The sequence below is a fragment of the Moschus berezovskii genome, chromosome 25 (assembly GCF_049115385.1).
Source record: "Moschus berezovskii isolate FMDL1 chromosome 25, NW_MosBer_1.0, whole genome shotgun sequence".
NCBI lineage: Eukaryota > Metazoa > Chordata > Mammalia > Artiodactyla > Moschidae > Moschus > Moschus berezovskii.
In genome coordinates this window covers 42,325,166-42,343,187 of record NC_142484.1, presented here as the reverse complement: position 1 = coordinate 42,343,187, position 18,022 = coordinate 42,325,166, and the positions used below count along the sequence as shown (strand labels likewise).

The window sequence follows — 18,022 nt, the reverse complement described above, 5'->3', positions numbered from 1 at the left end:
GATTTTAGGCTGAATTCTCCATTTTAAGTTGACCCAACTTGAGAAAATATTTGCTGATTAAATCAAATAGGATCTGCAGTCCTCTCATTGAAAACAGCCCTGTATATATTCATTTGCTAGAGTGGCCATAACAAAAGACCACAAAATGGCCCATTTAAACAAAGAAAGGGTCACTGTGGAGGCTGGAATCCCAAGAGCAGGGCGCTGCAGGGTTGGTTTCTTCCAAGGCCTCCCTCCCTGGCTGGCAGATGGCTGCCCACGGTAGCCTCTGCACATGGCTGTCTGTCTGTGCACACACACTCCAAGTGTCACTCTGCATCCTCATCTCTTCTCCTGATAAGGACACCAGCCCATTGGGATTAAGCAGCCCCTAAGACCTCATTTCAGGCTTCCCTGGTGGCTCAGTGTAACTAAGATAATACCTCAGTTGTACCTTCAAGATGACCCCCCCCCATTATTCTGTAAGGTGGGAGGAGTCTGGGAGGGGCGGTACATGACAGGACCCGTGAATCCAGTGGATGTGTGTGACTCCCATACCTCTCTGGCTGCTGAGCGAGTCCCTTGTTCTGCTGCAGAATTATGCAGGACCCTGTGTTGGTGGATCAGGCAGTTTTGTGAAATCATCATCTAGTGAGGTCAGTGGAGGTCCTGTGGGCAGGAAAGGTAAATCCATAAATGGATTATGTGCTGATATCAGAGAAGATTGCTCATTTCAAGATGGAAGAAGGACAACACAGATGACATGCCACCCAGTGTCTTGTGGGTCTCTTGGGGTGATACTGCCATACTGGGGACTTGGACATGGTCTGTGTTGCTTACAGGTTAAACCTTAGACACTGTCAGTAACGGGACCATTCTTGGAGAACGAGAGCCCGTGCTGTTAGCCACAAGCATGATAAGTAGCTCCTCTCTTTGTGGCCCTTTGTGTCAGGAGAGAGGTGGTCAGGGACGGAGAACGGCTGGTATCATGCGGTTGTTTGGTGCCTCCTCTGTAGTGGATGCTCTGTGATGAGCTGTAACATGCAACACACAGTTCACACTGTGGCCACTCTCACAGGTCCATGCATGTGTGTTTTCCACAGACCTCTTTGTTGCTGATTAACCAGCCATTCAACACCATCCAATAATCCAGATATATTCTACTTTAGGCCCCTTTGCTTTGCACATATGTGGATATCCACCAAACTTCCGCCTGCTAGGAGGATTTTCTCACACCACTATTTTTCAGCGCTACCCTGACAAGATCTGTGGTGTAGCAACAGCCCAGTTTTGCCTTTGACCCATTCACTAGCTCATCCATTAAACAAGCACAGGTTTTTTCTCTTCTGTTATTGGGCCAAGAGAGACTCTCCATGTGGCCATAGGTGTTAGCTTCAGGAGGATTACTGATTTATTATTATAGTGGATGACATGGAGTCTGGACTAGCTACACACCTGGCACACAAGTGCTTGCTGGCTATGCTCATGCCTGATCCAAAATGTACCACTTGCTCATCTTGCACTGGAATGCTACTTCACCCACCAGAATTGTCTCCATTTAGAATAACAGGGTCTGCCTTTGTACCTCCACATCCACCAGTCACTGGAAGGCGGCAATGCCCATGGATGCTGGGTGCTTGGTGAGGCAGTTCCTGAGCCCCTTAGGCTGAGGCAACTGTCTGGAGGGGGCTCAGCGGTAAAGAATCTACTTGCTAATGCAGGAGACATGAGTTCAATCCCTGAATCAGAAAGAGCCCCTGGAGTAGGAAACCTACTCCAGTATTCTTGCCTGGAAAATTCCATGGACAGAGGAGCCTGGCGGGCTATAGTCCATGGGGTCACAAAAGAGTCAGACACGACTTAATGGCTACCCACCCACATCCACCCACTGACCTACCTACCTGCTGGAAAAGTGCTCAGTTTTGAGTCATCAGCAGTCAACACTCCCTGCAGCTGAGAGAATGAATGCCTTGGTTCTGGAGAGAGACCTTCATGGCACCTCACTGCAACCACTAGACATGTGTTAAAAAATAATATTGACAGAGTTAAAGCCTAGCAAATGAGGGAAGCTTGATAACTCTAAATCTTGCCTGGGCTCTGATTTCACGATGAGTTTCTTATTTATATACTTGAAGAAGCTTCAGTAAAGAGTTAGATTCAGAACTTCTATTTCTATCTACAGGTTTAAGTCTCTCTCTCCCAGGTGCCCTACTGAATGTTGATCATAGACTATCTCAAACTGCAAAATCTTTCATCCCCAAAGCTTTTAGATATCATAATCAAGAATGATCCTTAGAGAGTAACTAATCCAGCTCTTTTATTTGTAACATTAGGATACTAACACATACAAGGAATGGATTATCTGCTGTTACTAAGCCTCAATTTTCTGCATCTGTAAACTTGAAATAACAGTAGCTCCTACTCATAGGCTTTAACTACTTATAGAACAGAGAGGCTCAAAGGGACCCAAGACCACATAGCTAGAAAGTAAATGAAAAGGGCATGTGATCTTAGGGCAGATGGTTAGAAATCCTTCAATCCTTCAATTTGTTCAATCTACTAGACAGCGATAATTTCTACTTCTAAAAACTTTAGAGTACAATAGAAGAGACCATCCATTCATTCACTCAGTAAAAAGTTATTGAGGCCTCCTCTGTACTAGGCAGAATGCCAAGCCATGGAAATTCAACAATAAATACTTGCTTGAGACTTCCCTGGTGGTCCAGTGGCTAACACTTTGTGCTCCCAATGCAGGGGGCCTGAGTTTGACCCCTGGTCAGGGAACTAGAACCCTCATGCCACAACTAAAGATCCTGCATGCTGCATATAAGACCCAGCATAGCCAAATAAATTTAAAAAAAAAGAGTACTTACTTTCAAGAAGCCTAGAGTCTAATTGGAAGGATTCAGATTTATTCAGTTTAGTTCAGTTCAGTCGCTCAGTTGTGTCCGACTCTTTGCAACCCCATGAATCGCAGCACACCAGGCCTTCCTGTCCATCACCAACTCCCGGAGTCTACCCAAACCCATGTCCATCGAGTCGGTGATACCATCCTACCATTTCATCCTCTGTCGTCCCCCTCTCCTCCTGCCCTCAATCTTTCCCAGCATCAGGGTCTTTTCCAATGAGTCAGCTCTTCCTATCAAGTGACCAAAGTATTGGAGATTCAACTTCAACATCAGTCCTTCCAATGAACACCCAGGACTGATCTCCTTTAGCATGGACTGGTTGGATCTCCTTGCAGTCCAAGGGACTCTCAAGAGTCTTCTCCAACACCACAGTTTAAAAGCATCAATTCTTCGGCACTCAGCTTTCTTTATAGTCCAACTCTCACATCCGTACATGACCACTGGAAAAACCATAGTTTTGACCAGATGGACCTTTGGTGGCAAAGTAATGTCTCTGCTTTTTAAAATGTTGTCTAGGTTGGTCATAACTTCCCTTCCAAGGAGTAACTGTCTTTTAATTTCATGGCTGCAGTCACCATCTGCAGTGATCTTGGAGCCCAGAAAAATAAAGTCAGCCACTGTTTTCACTGTTTACCCATCTATTTGCCATGATGAATTGCCATATAGAGGATTAAAGAAGGTTATTCTGGCTGGAGTGTTTAGCAGAGAGGGACTGCAAAGGTCAGACCATACAGGGTCACATTCAGGACTTTGGTCTTTAACTTGAGAGAACTTACGAAGTCATCTTCATCAAGGAAGGCTGTAATCAGATTTGCATCTTTAAAAGGTCCCCTAACTTCCCTGTGAAGACTGGATAGGCAAAGGATGAGACTGGACAGGCAGAGGACGAGACTGGATGATGAGAGAGTTATGGGGCTATTGCAGCTGTTCAGATGGGAGATGATGAGAGCGTAGATGGGACTGAGTAGAGCTGGAGAAAAGTGAATGGATTTGAAAAGGATTTAATCAGTAAACTTGACAGCACTTGATGCTAGATTATATCTGGGAGAGATAATGTCTACAATGACCTTCTAGGTTTTTGGTTATTATAACTGAGTGGAAGTAGTGCCAAGAGATACACATATAAACATTTCCAGGCAAAATGTGATTAAATATTTGATGAGTTGACTTGCATTAAATATTTGATGAGTTGAATTCTATGAATCTAGAGCTTTGGTTTTGAATATGGTCCTTAATTTTTGAATTGTGGATTCTATAAGAAATTGATGAAAGTTATGAAACCTCTGTTCAGACAGAAGCACTTTCCTATCAACTCACAATTTTGCATGTATTCTCTGGATCAGCTTCATCCATATAGAGCTAAATGCACATGGTATTTATGCAGCCCATGGATCTAAGGTCAAAAATACTAAATCTTTATGTGTGCATCATTGTGTCAATTACACACTGCACCATCCAAAGTAGAAAGATAGGGAACACGGCTTTGCACGGCTGCTACAGTTACCCATTTATTACATTTTACTTGATTAACAAATGAACGTTGAGTGTGTGGGCTCAGCTCCTCCCTGGTGGCTCAGTGATAAAGAATCTGCCTGCCATTGCAGGAGATCCAGGTTCTATCTCTGGGTCGGGAAGATCCCCTGGAGGAGGAAACGGCAACCCTCTCCAGTATTCTTACCTGGAAAATCTCATGGACAGAGGAGGCTGGAGGGTGGGCTACAGCCCATGGGGTCACAAGAGTCAGACATGACTTAGCGACTAAACAACAATTGAGTGGGCACTTGCAAGGTGTTATTCTAATTCTCACAATCACAAAACATAAAATGCTTCTCCCTCTGGGAATCCATACAAAAGCACATCAATCCTTCATGACAGAACCAAACACAAAGGTTGCTCCAGCATACTGTCAGGAAAACGCAGCTCTCCCTGAGAGAAAAACTGCCTTCTCTCAGCTCCTTCTCGTGTCCCTGTCTTTGTGTGGCCTTGGAGGGAAAATAAAATATTTCCTTCTCCAAGGAAAGAGTCATTTGGATGCAGCTGCACGTGAAAGAGAATTGCTGATTTAGGATCTGACTCCATGATGAGCATTTTATAAACATACTATATATAGAAGTGATGTACACCACCTACTGTATACACATGAGACACCAATTATATGCTAAATCAGCTCCTGTGCCAATCCGGAAATAATGGGGAAAAAATAAGCACTTAAATTGCAGCTGGCAGGGTTGGAAGGAAAGATATTTTAAAGGAAAAGTCACATACAAGGAGATACAGTCTCACTTTCTCCAGAGACCCTTTTCCTTTTTTTTTTCCCTTCTTTCTTATTTTTTTAAATGTATTTATTTTTAATAGGAGGATAATTGCTTTACAATATTATGTTGGTCTCTGCCATAAATCAACATGAATCAGCCATTGTTTATTCGCTAAATCATATCCAACTCTGTGACACCATGGACTGCAGCACACCAGGCTTCTCTTTCCTTTACTATCCCCCTGAGTTTGCTCAAACTCATGTCCATTGAGTCACTGATGCCATCCAACCATCGCATCTTCTGTCACCCCCTTCTCCTGCCTTCAGTCTTTCCCAGCAGCAGGGTCTTTTCCAGTGAGTTGGCTGTTCGTATCAGGTGGCCAAAGTACAGGAGTTTCAGTACCAATCCTTCCAATGAATATTCAGGGTTGATTTCCTTTAGGATTGACTGGTTTCATCTCCTTGCTGTCCAAGAGGCTCTCAAGAGTCTTCTCCAGCACCACTGTTTGAAAGCATCAATTCTTTGGCACTCAGCCCTCTTTATGGTCCAGCTCTTACATCTGTACATGACTACCAGAAAACCATAGCTTTGATTGTGCAGACCTTTGTCAGCAAAGTGATGCCTCTGCTTTTTAACATGCTGTCTTTTTTTGTTAGTGACTCAGACTGACATGTCCAGCTCTTTGTGACCCCATGGACTATAGCCCGTCAGGCTCCTCTGTACATGGAATTCTCCAGGCAAGAAAACTGGAGTGGGTAGCCTTTCCCTCTCCAGGGGATTTTCCCAACCCAGGTCTCCCACATTGTGAACAGATTCTTTATAGTCTGAGCCACCAGGGAGGCCCAATAAGCTAAGTTTGTAATAGCTTTTCTTCCCAAGGAGTTCAGTTCAGTTCAGTTCAGTCGCTCAGTCGTGTCCGACTCTCCGCGACCCCATGAATCACAGCACGCCAGGCCTCCCTGTCCATCACCAACTCCCGGAGTTCACTCAAACTCATGTCCACAGAATCGGTGATGCCATCCAGCCATCTCATTCTCCGTCGTCCCCTTCTCCTCCCGCCCCCAACCTTTCCCAGCATCAGAGTCTTTTCCAGTGAGTCAACTCGTCTCATGAGGTGGCCAAAGTACTGGAGTTTCAGCTTTAGCATCAGTCCCTCCAATGAACATCCAGGATTGATCTCCTTTAGAATGGACTGGTTGGATCTCCTTGCAGTATAAGGGACTCTCAAGAGTCTTCTCCAACACCACAGTTCAAAAGCATCGATTCTTCGGCGATCAGCTTTCTTCACAGTCCAACTCTCACATCCATACATGACCACGGGAAAAACCATTGCCTTGACTAGACGGACCTTGGTCGGCAAAGTAATGTCTCTGCTTTTTAATATACTATCAAGGTTGGTCATAACTTTCCTTCCAAGGAGCAAGCGTCTTTTAATTTCATGGCTGCAATCAGCATCTGCAGTGATTTTGGAGCCCAAAAAAACAAAGTCTGACACTGTTTCCACTGTTTTTCCATCTATTTCCCATGAAGTGATGGGACCAGATGCCATGATCTTTGTTTTCTGAATGTTGAGCTTCAAGCCAACCTTTTCACTCTCCTCTTTCACTTTCATCAAGAGGCTTTTGAGTTCCTCTTCACTTTCTGCCATAAGGGTAGTGTCATCTGCATATCTGAGGTTATTGATATTTCTCCCAGCAATCTTGATTCCAGCTTGTGCTTCTTCCAGCCCAGCGTTCCTCATGATGTACTCTGCATATAAGTTAAATAAGCAAGGTGACAATATACAACCTTGACGTACACCTTTTCCTATTTGGAACCAGTCTGTTGTTCCATGACTGGTTCTAACTGTTGCTTCCTGACCTGCATACAGGTTTCTCAAGAGGCAGGTCAGGTGGTCTGGGATTCCCATCTCTTTCAGAATGTTCCACAGTTTATTGTGATCCACACAGTCAAAGGCTTTGGCATAGTCAATGAAGCAGAAATAGATATTTTTCTGAAACTCTCTTGCTTTCTCCATGATCCAGCGGATGTTGGCAATTTGATCTCTGGTGCCTCTGCCTTTTCTAAAACCTGCTTGAACATCTGGGAGTTCACGGTTTACATACTGCTGAAGCCTGGCTTGGAGAATTTTGAGCATGACTTTACTAGCGTGTGAGATGAGTGCAATTGTGCGGTAGTTTGAGCATTCTTTGGCATTCCCTTTCTTTGGGATTGGAATGAAGACTGACCTCTTCCAGTCCTGTGGCCACTGCTGAGTTTTCCAAATCTGCTGGCATATTGAGTGCAGCACTTTCACAGCATCATCTTTCAAGACTTGAAATAGCTCAACTGGAATTCCATCACCTCCACTAGCTTTGTTCCTAGTGATGCTTTCTAAGGCCCACTTGACTTCACATTCCAAGATGTCTGGCTCTAGGTCAGTGATCACGTTATTGTGACTATCTTGGTCGTGAAGATCTTTTCTGTACAGTTCTTCTGTGTATTCCTGCCACCTCTTCTTAATATCTTCTGCTTCTGTTAGGTCCATACCATTTCTGTCCTTTATCGAGCCCATCTTTGCATGAAAAGTTCCCTTGGAATCTCTAATTTTCTTGAAGAGGTCTCTTGTTCTTCCTATTCTGTTGTTTTCCTCTATTTCTTTGCATTGATCACTGAGGAAGGCTTTCTTATCTCTCCTTGCTATTCTTTGGAACTCTGCATTCAGATGCTTATATCTTTCCTTTTCTCCTTTGCTTTTCGCCTCTCTTCTTTTTACAGCTATTTGTAAGGCCTCCTCAGACAGCCATTTCGCTCTTTTGCATTTCTTTTCCATGGGGATGGTCTTGGTCCCTGTCTCCTGTACAATGTCACGAACCTCCGTCCAGAGTTCATCAGGCACTCTATCAATCAGATCTAGTCCCTTAAATCTATTTCTCACTTCCACTGCATAATCATAAGGGATTTGATTGAGGTCATATCTGAATGGTCTAGTGGTTTTCCCTACTTTCTTCAATTTAAGTCTGAACTTCGCAATAAGGAGTTCATGATCTGAGCCACAGTCAGCTCCTGGTCTTGTTTTCGCTAACTGTATACAGCTTCTCCATCTTTGGTTGCAAAGAATATAATCAATCTGATTTCGGTGTTGACCATAAGCATCTTTTAATTTCATGACTGCAGTTTCTGTCTGCAGTGATTTTGGAGGCCAAGAAAATTAAATCTGCCACTCTTTACACTTTTTCCCCTTCTATTTGCCATGAAGTGATGAGACTGAATGTCATGATCTTAGTTTTTTGAATGCTGAGTTTTAAGCCAGCTTTTTCACTCTCCTTTTTCACCTTCATCAAGAGGGTCTTTAGTTCTTCTTCACTTTCTGCCATTAGAGTGGTGTCATCTCATATCTGAGGTTGTTGATAATTCTCCTGGCAGTCTTGATTCCAGCCTGTGATTCATTAAGTCCAGCATTTCGCATGATGTACTCTGCATAGAAGTTAAATAAGTAGGGCGACAATATATGGCCTTGATATACTCCTTTCCCAATTTGTAACCAGTCAGTTGTTCCATATGCAGTTCTAATTGTTGTTTCCTGACCTGCATACATATTTCTCAAGAAGCAGGGCAGGTGGTCTGGTATTCCCATATCTTAAAGAATTTACCACACTTTGTTGTGATTACACAGTCAAAGGCTTTGGCATAGCCAATAAACAGAAGTAGATGATTTTCTGTAACCCTCTTGCTTTTTCACTGATCCAGTGGATGTCGGAAATTTGATCTCTGGTTCCTCTGCCTTTTCTAAATTCAGCTTGAACATCTGGAAGTTCACAGTTCACATACTGTTGAAGCCTGGCTTGGAGAATTTTGAGCATTACTTTGCTAGCATGTGAGATGAGTGGAATTGTGTGGTAGTTTGAACATTCTTTGACATTGCCTTTCTTTGGGATTGGAATGAAAACTAACCTTTTCCAGTCCTGTGGCCACTGCTGAGTTTTCCAAATTTGCTGGCATATTGAGTGCAGCACTTTCACAGCATCATCTTTTAGGATTTGAAATAGCTCATCTGGAATTCCATCATGTCCACTAGCTTTGTAGTGATGCTTCCTATGTAAGGCCCACTTGACTTTGCATTCCAGGATGTTTGGCTCTAGGTTCCTTCCTCAGAGGGAGCTTAATTAGTGTGGTTCTGGGCTTCTCTCTGAGGATGTAGAGTGACTTTTCTGACTGGTAAGTTTTGGAGGAATAACGAGGATCAGCTCGTCTTTGCCTTTCTTCTGCAGGGAGTGATCTGTCTTTTTAGGGTGAGAGCTGTTGTGAGTTCCCAAATCTTACCTGGCAGCCTGTTCCCCAGGGAGGCGTAACAGCTCTTCATTAGACTCGTCTCCCAGCTCAGTGTCTTCAGGCATTATGGCGATACTTTGCCGTACACTGTTAATCTTCATTTCTCAGTTTTTTGTTTTTTTCAGAATGAGGTAGGGATGAAGGGTTCAGCTTGGAAGCCTGCCCAGACCACTAGATTCTACACTCTCTGCAAAGCACTTCCCACACCTCAAGTCAGAAATCACTTTGCTCTTTGCTCTTCCTACAGTACTTTGCATTTCCATATAGCCATTAAAACAGGTTCATTTATGTTAGTGACACGTTCTACCACTGCTTACGAGACACTGCAGAGGCTTGGGGCTATTTCTCACCCATTCATCCGTGGTCCTCCCACAGCACTGAATGTAGACAGTAGGACCTCGAAAGCAGGCTTGTTGGATTGGTTTGAACTAAACTACTTTAATGCCATGTCATCTCTATATGTAGCTTTAAACTTTAAAAAAAATGTACGCTTTCCTTAATTCCCTAGCTGGTTAAAAGCTGTAGGAAGTACATACTCCATTTTCTTTCCTCTGCATTGGAGAGGAATCATCAGATCCAGTCGAGAAACCATAAAACTGCCAGCTTTCTGACTGCCAGCCCCTTGACTGTTTCCAATAGGAGAACTGCCTGCTTGCCCCGCTTCATTCACTCCGATTACTTAGCCTGCACCCGCCCCCAGGTGCAGGCATCATGGAAGCTTGCTGTGGAATTAAAGGCCTTTGCATCTCTGATGTAGTAATATCCCCATGTTTGAAGCTGAGGCATCTTCAGGAACAGCTGGGAGACAGCTGCCATTAAATCTATTTCAGGGAAGACAGAATCTAGCATTTTTAATTGAAAATGGAGTACAGTTGCCCGTCTAATAGTTTTATTCCAAATGAATATGAGCATGATGGTGTTTCTGAAGCAATGAATTGAACACCTAGCATTTTATGGGCTTGCACTTATTGCTGAAGCACTAATTAAGCTTTACAGATGAGAGATTAAGTGACTCATTAGCGGTCACAGGGAACATCACTAATGGAGTCTTTAGGATGTCATCAGGAGCTTGTGTGAAGTTTGGATTCTGTGTATTCGGCATTATTTTTTACTTGGAATTCATTCTACAGCTAATCATAATCCAGTTCTTTCACTCATTCGTTCATCCACTCACGCACCTATGCCTTAACACAAAGAGCCCTTATTGAGCACTTTTACTGTGCAAAACCCAACATACATGTGTGCTGAGTCGCTTCAGTTGTGTCCAACTCTGTGCGACCCCATGGACTACAGCACACCAGGCTCCCCTCTCCATGGGTTTGTCCCGGCAAGAATACTGGAGTGAGTTGCCATGCCCCTCTCCAGGGTATCTTCCCGACCCAGGGATCGAACCTGCGTCTCTTATGTTTCCTGCATTGACAGGCGGATTCTTTACCGCTCCTGCCACCTGGGAAGTCCAGGAGATGCTAAAGACAGATAAAAACAGATCATCACTCGTGCCCTTAAGGAGCCCATAGGAAAGGACAGAACAGAAAAGGAAGTATGGGAACACACTGGCCAAGAGAGAACGGTGTTAAAGGAGGATGAAAGAGGGTCTCTCACCAGCCTGGGGTCCAGGAACATTTCCTAAGGGAGATCAGGTCTGAGCTAACATTGAGGGCTTTTAAGCCTGGTAGGCTACAGTCCACGGGGTCGCAAAGAGTCGGACACGACTGAGCGACGGAACGGAACGGAAGGGAGTAATCAGAGATAAGGAAACATGGTGCAGAGCTTCCAGCGATTCCAGAGCGGAGTTTCCCTCTGGGAAGAGGGGCAGCACATGAGGACTGAGAGCTGGAACCAGGTTAGGAAGAGCAGCACAGAACATAGTAAGTAAGTAAGTAATTTTGGACTTTGTCCTGTAGCTCATAGGAAGCTGCCTTAAGCAGGAGGATGATGTCATCAATTACATCATAAAAGTTTGATTTGATTGTGAAACCATGGAACTAGATTATAGGCTTGAAGTATTCCTGTCTAATCAGAATCAATAAGAGGAAGAGACTTGTCTGAGAGACATTTATGACGGAATGACAGGCCTTGGCTCTGATTCAATGCTTATTTTATTAGGAATTAATAAGAAAGGTCATGCGAGAGATAGTAGAAGAGAAGGTGGGAACTCCTGAAGTTCTGGCTTAAGGACCTTGGTGGGTGGTAGCATCTATCAACAGTATTATGAAACATAAGATGACAAGGAAGTCTGGGGCAATAAGTTGTAAGTGCAGATGCTATGAAATAGCCAAATTGTGGTGGGCAGACATGGTAGCAAGTAGCTGAGGAGTATGGTCAGGAAGTATAACATAGCCCCCTACTTAGAGACAGCAGTGACTTGCAGATGGATGTAGGTGACATGCAACCCTGTTTCTAATTGCTATGACTGCACAGATGATGCTTCTTACTTATAATTAAAAGTATAATAAGCAGGTCACTCCTGGGTCTTCCTTTCTACATGACTGAGCAAAAAGCATTTTTCTTTTGAAATACCAAACACCAGAGTTTTTACCTATCTGCACACTATTCTCAGTAACGTAGGAAAATGACTACAAGAATAAGGACAGCAGTTAAAATACGTTAATATTGAATGTGATCCTTTCTCTGGTAACAGAGAAAAGAAAAACTGTGCTTAGAGGTGAAGAAGCATTTGACCAGGCCCCTTTTCAGCTTTACTGGAGATAGAATATCCTCTCCTGGTTCCATCCCAGCACCTCTGACATCTGCAGAACTGCACTGCACTTGTAGCCTTCTCTTTAAGAATCAGTGGCACCTTATTTAAAGGAGGACCGAAGGGACAGAGTCCTCTTTGTGTCCCACGACCTTCTCCCATAAGAGCAGGTGAACATGTCCATACCCTGGTTTCAAATTGATTCACTTCCAAACTCCACATATGCCAGTCCCATCGATAAAGCTACCCCAAGCCATTGAATGAGGAGATGAATACAAATATGAGGTCAACATTGAATGGGGGTTCAGTAACAGTAGAATTTGCTTCCAAAGCTCAATTCAGGTTACCCCCCTGGCCCAGAAAACCTTCCTCTCCCTGCTGGCCCCAGCCTGACTTAGAGGAGCCCTTTGCCACACCACACCAGAACAACCTGAATCTCGGTGACCAGACTGACAGCTCCTTGAATACCGGGCCCTGCCATCCATTTCATTTCCATCAGCACCTCATGTGGCATCAAACACAAAATAGGAATTTATTTACTCATCCACCAGTGCCAAATGGTGACAAGTCATGTGAATTAGGAACTATTTCTTTTAAATAAATTGTAATTCATGCCAGAAGTCATTTTTTTTTAACAAAGATAATCAATGTGAACGAAAATGTCATTGGCAAATTGCACACAATATCCTATTTTAAGGAATGGATTGATGTCATTTTTTAAATGAATCCATTTAATGAATGGATTTATGTCAGTTTTTTGTTCAAGTTTTATCATATGCATTCCCACAGGATGGAGTTTCTCTTCTCTGCCACCCACCCCCACGCAGGAAAAAAAAAAAAATCAACACATTGAGTTCTGTTCAAAAAGTAAAATGTGAGTTATTAAGTTAGAATCAAATATTCTGAATCATTTATCTGAAATTCAGAGTCAAGAAAGCTGCTTACATGCCAAAATGGATTCTGCAGTATTAAAGGGTTGATTTAGCTATAGATAAACAAAAAACAACAACACCGTGATGCCTGATGCAGGCCTTTGTGGTATAGATGCTCAACTGCACTGTCATTTATTTGCATTAGTAAACTGACCGCTTGCTGAGCCTTGTCTCTGATATTAGACCTTTGCACAGATTTTCATCAGCGCCTCTCTCGCCGTGCTATTCATGTGTTCTCATGTCATTTACCTCGAGGACAGGTTGTTTTGATGCCCAGTATCTATGACGCTGTCTGGCATAAAAAAGGAACTTCAAACATAGCTCCTCAATTAATAAAAAACCAAAAAGGCTCCAAGGTTAAGGGCAACAGGACCGTTTTTACCCCCACAGCTTAGGCTGGGATGGTGTCTGAAGATCAAGTGTATCACCAGCCTGCACGGGCAAACCGTTATCTTCACACCAAGAGCAGTGCATAGGAAGGGAGCCAAAGAAGGGTCAGGAATTGGTGTCAGACAACAGCGGGAGTAGTCCTTGTTGTATTCAGTTGCTAAGTCATGTCTGACTCTTCGTGACCCCATGGACTGCAGCGCACCAGGCTTCACTGTCCTTCACCATCTCCCAGAATTTGCGCAAACTCATATCCATTGAGTTGGTGATGTCCTCCAACCATCTCATCCTCTGTCATCCCTTTCTCCTGCCCTCAGACTTTCCCAGCATCGGAGTCTTTTCCAGTGAGTCGGCTCTTCACATCAGGTGGACAAAGTATTGGAGCTTCAGCATCAGCCTTTCCAATGAATATTCAGGGTTGATTTCCTTTAGGATTGACTGGATTGACCTCCTGGCAGGAACCTCAAAGCTGAGCAGGTAGAAGACAGACAGAGCTGGTGATCTGCTAAAGGTCAGTCCGGATGCAAGTGAGAGCAATAGTGACTGAGGGATCCAGAGAGTGACACAAACTGACAGAAGTGAGCAAGTGTTTGACAGTGGATAATTTCCTCATGGTAGCTCAAAGGCCCATAATGAGCAGGTTCTTTCTAGTGTTTACATGTGCCCTCCACCTGTAATATGCTTTCATCACCCCAGTTCTTCTGCTATTTTTGTACAGACTCATCCATCTCAGTCATTCTTGGAGAAGAATTAACAAATTCCTCAAAACGAGTTGGGAGCTTCCTAGAAGTTCATATTATTCCTGTGCTTACTGAATTCATCACAGTGTATGGACATTGCCTATTCAGGGATCTCTTTTACTGACTTTGTTTGAAAGTTACACATATTTACTGTACCCACACAGTGCCTAAGACAGACCAGGCATTTAATACACGTATTTGTTGACTGAAATGGGATGGATGCTTTGTTCACGTGAAGAGCTGTTGAAACACTGGATTGTCTTTTCAGTATGGCAGTTAGCACTTGCTAGTATTCACTCATTCAACAAATATTTGTTGTTGTTGTTGTCCAGTCCCCAAGTCGGTGCCTTTTCCAATGAGTCAGCACTTGGCATTAGGTGCCCAAAGTACTGGAGCTTCAGCATCAGTCCTTCCAGTGAATATTCATGGTTGACTTCCTTTAGTATTAACTGGATTGATCTCCTTGCAGTGTAGGATTCTCAAGAGCCTTCTCCAATACCACAGTTGGAAAGCATCAATTCTTCATGCTCAGCTTTCTTTACAGTCCAAATCTCATATCCATAAATGACTACTGGAAAAACCATAGCTTAGACTATACAGACTTTTGTTGGCAAAGCAATGTCTCTGCTTTTTAATACACTGTCTAGGTTTCTCATAGCTTTCCTTCCAAGGAGCAACTGTCTTTTAATTTCATGGCTGCAGTCTTAGGCCACAGTGATTATGGAGTCCAAGAAAATAAAATCTGTCACTGCTTATACGTTTCCCCCTTCTATTTGCCATGAAGTGATGGGACCAGAGATCAAATTGCCAACATCCATTGGATCATGGAAAAAGCAAGAGAATTCCAGAAAAACATCTACTTCTGCTTTATTGACTATTCCAAAGCCTTTGATTGTGTGGATCACAACAAACTGGAACATTCTGAAAGAGATGGGCATATCAGACCACCTGACCTGCCTCCTGAGAAATCTGTATGCAGGTCAAGAAGCAACCATTAGAAATGGACATGGAAAAACAGACTGGTTCCAAATCAGGAAAAAAATATGTCAAGGCTGTATACTGTCACCCTGCTTATTTAATTTAAATGCAGAGTACATCATGAGAAATGCTGGACTGGATGAAGCACAAGCTGGAATCAAGATTGCTGGGAGAAATATCAATAACCTCAGATATGCAGATGACGCCACCCTTATGGCAGAAAGGGAAGAAGAACTAAAGCACCTCTTGATGAAAGTGAAAGAGGAGAGTGAAAAAGTTAGTTTAAAATTCAACATTCAGAAAACTGAGATCATGGCATTTAGTCCCATCACTTCATGGCAAATAGATGGGGAAACAATGGAAACAGTGAGGGACTTTATTTTTTTCAGCTCCAAAATCACTTCAGATGGTGACTGCAGCCATGAAATAAAAAGATGTTTGCTCCTTGGAAGAAAAGCTATGACCAACCTAGACAGCATATTAAAAAGCAGAGACATCACTTTGTCAACAAAGGTCGTCTAGTCAAAGCTATGTTTTTTCCAGTAGTCATGTACGGATGTGAGAGTTGGACTATAAAGAACTCTGAGCACGGAAGAATTGATGCTTTTGAACTGTGGTGTTGGAGAAGACTCTTGAGAGTCTCTTGGACTGCAAGGTGATCCAACCAGTCCATCCTAAAGGAAATCAGTCCTGAATATTCATTGGAAGGACTGATGCTAAAGTTGAAACTCTAATACTTTGGCCACCTAATGTGAAGAACTGACTCACTGAAAAAGACCAAGATACTGGGATTGATTGAAGGTGAGAGGAGAAGGGGACAACAGAGGATGCGATGGTTGGATGGCATCACCATCTCTACGGACATGAGTTTGAGAAAGCTCCAGGAGTTGGTAATGGACAGGGAGGCCTGGCGTGCTGCACTCCATGGGTTGGCAATGAGTCAGACATGAATGATTGACTGAATTAACTGAACTTCACTTATGGGACCAGATGCCATTAGTTTCTTGAATATTGAGTTTTAAGCCAGCTTTTTCACTCTCCTCTTTCACCCTCATCAAGAGGCTCTTTAGTTCTTTTTGCTTTCTGCCATTAGAATGGAATTATCTGCATATCTGAAGTTGTTGGTAATTCTCCCAGCAATCTTGATTCCAGCTTGGCATTCATCCAGCCTGGTGGGATTCATCCAGACTCTTCATGATGTATTCTGCATAGAAGTTATATAAACAGAATGACAATATATAACCTTGTCATTCTCCTTTCCCAATTTTGAACCAGTTCATTGTTCCATGTAAGGTTATAACTGTTGCTTCTTCATCCACATACAGATTTCTCATGAGAAGGGTAAGGTGGCCTGATATTCCCATCTCTTTGAAGAATTTTCCATGGTTTGTTGTGATCAACACAGTCAAAGTCTTCCATGTAGTCACTGAAACAAAAGTAAATATTTTTCTGGAATTCACTTGCTTTCTATGTGATCCAACGGATGTTGGCAATTTTATCTCTGGTTCCTCTGCCTTTTCTAAACCCAGCTTGTACATATTAAAAAGCAGAGACATTATTTTGTCAACAAAGTTCTGTCTATTCAAGGCTATGGTTTTTCCAGTAGTCATGTATGGATGTGATAGTTGAACTATAAAGAAAGCTGAGTGCCGAAGAATTGATGCTTTGGAACTGTGGTGTTGGAGAAGACTCTTGAGAGTCCCTTGGACTGCAAGGAGATCCAGCCAGTCCATCCGAACAGAAATCAGTCCTGAATATGCTTTGGAAGGACTAATGTTGAAGCTGAAACTCCAATACTTTGGCCACCTGATGCGAAGAGCTGACTCACTGGAAAAGACCCTGATTCTGGGAAAGATTGAGGGCAGGAGGAGAAGGGGACAAAAGAGGATGAGATGATTGGATGGCATCATCTACTCAATGGATATGAGTTTGGGTAAACTCCAGGAGTTGGTGATGGACAGGGAGGCCTGGTGTGCTGTGGTTCATGGGGTCGTAAAGAGTCAGACACTACTGAGCGACTGAATTAACTTACTGTACATCTGGAAGTTTTTGGTTCAAATACTGCTGTAGCCTAGCTTGAAGGATTTTGAACATGACCTCCCTAGCATGCGAAATGAGCACAACTGTCTGATAGTCTGAACATTCTTTGGCATTGCCCTTCTTTGGGATTGGAATGAAAATTGACCTTTTCCAATCCTGTGGCCACTGCTGAGTTTTGCAAATTTGCTGTCATATTGAATGAAGCACTTTAACAGCATCATGTTTTAGGGTTAAAATAGCTCAGCTGGAATTCCTTCACCTCCACTAGCTTTGTTTGCAGTAATGCTTCCTAAGGCCCACTTGACTTCACACTCCAGGACATCTGACTCTAGGTGAGTGACCACACCATCGTGGTTATTCCTTTCATTAAGATCTTTTTTGTGTAGTTCTTTTGTGAAATCTTGCCACCGCTTCTTAATCTCTTCTAGGCTTTGTTAGGTCCTTACTGTTTCTGTCCTTTATCGTGCCTCCTGTATCATGCCCATCCTTTCATGAAATGTTCCCTTGGTATCTCTAATTTTCTTGACGAGATCTCTAGTCTTTCCCATTCTATTGTTTTCCTGTATTTCTTTGCATTTTTCACTTAAGGCTTTCTTATGTCTTCTTGCTCTTCTCTGCATTCAGTTGGGTATTATCTTTCCATTTCTACCTTGCCTTTTGCTTCTCTTTTTAGCCATTTTTAAGGCCTCCTTAGACAACCAGTTTGCCTTCCTCAACAAATATTTATCAAGGGCTTATTAGGTGCCAGGTAAAATACTAGATACTGTGAGCATTATATTGTGAATGTTAATCT

General features: G+C 43.1%; 1 protein-coding gene and 1 long non-coding RNA gene across 3 annotated transcripts in view; one reads left to right on the top strand and one right to left on the bottom strand.

The window, feature by feature from the left end:
• The window catches only part of LOC148773898 (uncharacterized), a 66,854-nt gene extending 64,865 nt beyond the window's left edge, over positions 1-1,989 (bottom strand). Inside the window, exons 1-2 of the long non-coding RNA XR_016036336.1 lie at positions 1,881-1,989; positions 538-648 (exon numbers count right to left, since the gene is read on the bottom strand). This is a non-coding gene — a long non-coding RNA (uncharacterized LOC148773898). The remainder of the gene's footprint in view (positions 1-537; positions 649-1,880) is intronic.
• Positions 1-18,022, top strand: part of GRM5 (glutamate metabotropic receptor 5) — a 660,867-nt gene that overhangs the window by 392,297 nt on the left and 250,548 nt on the right. The window lies entirely within an intron of this gene.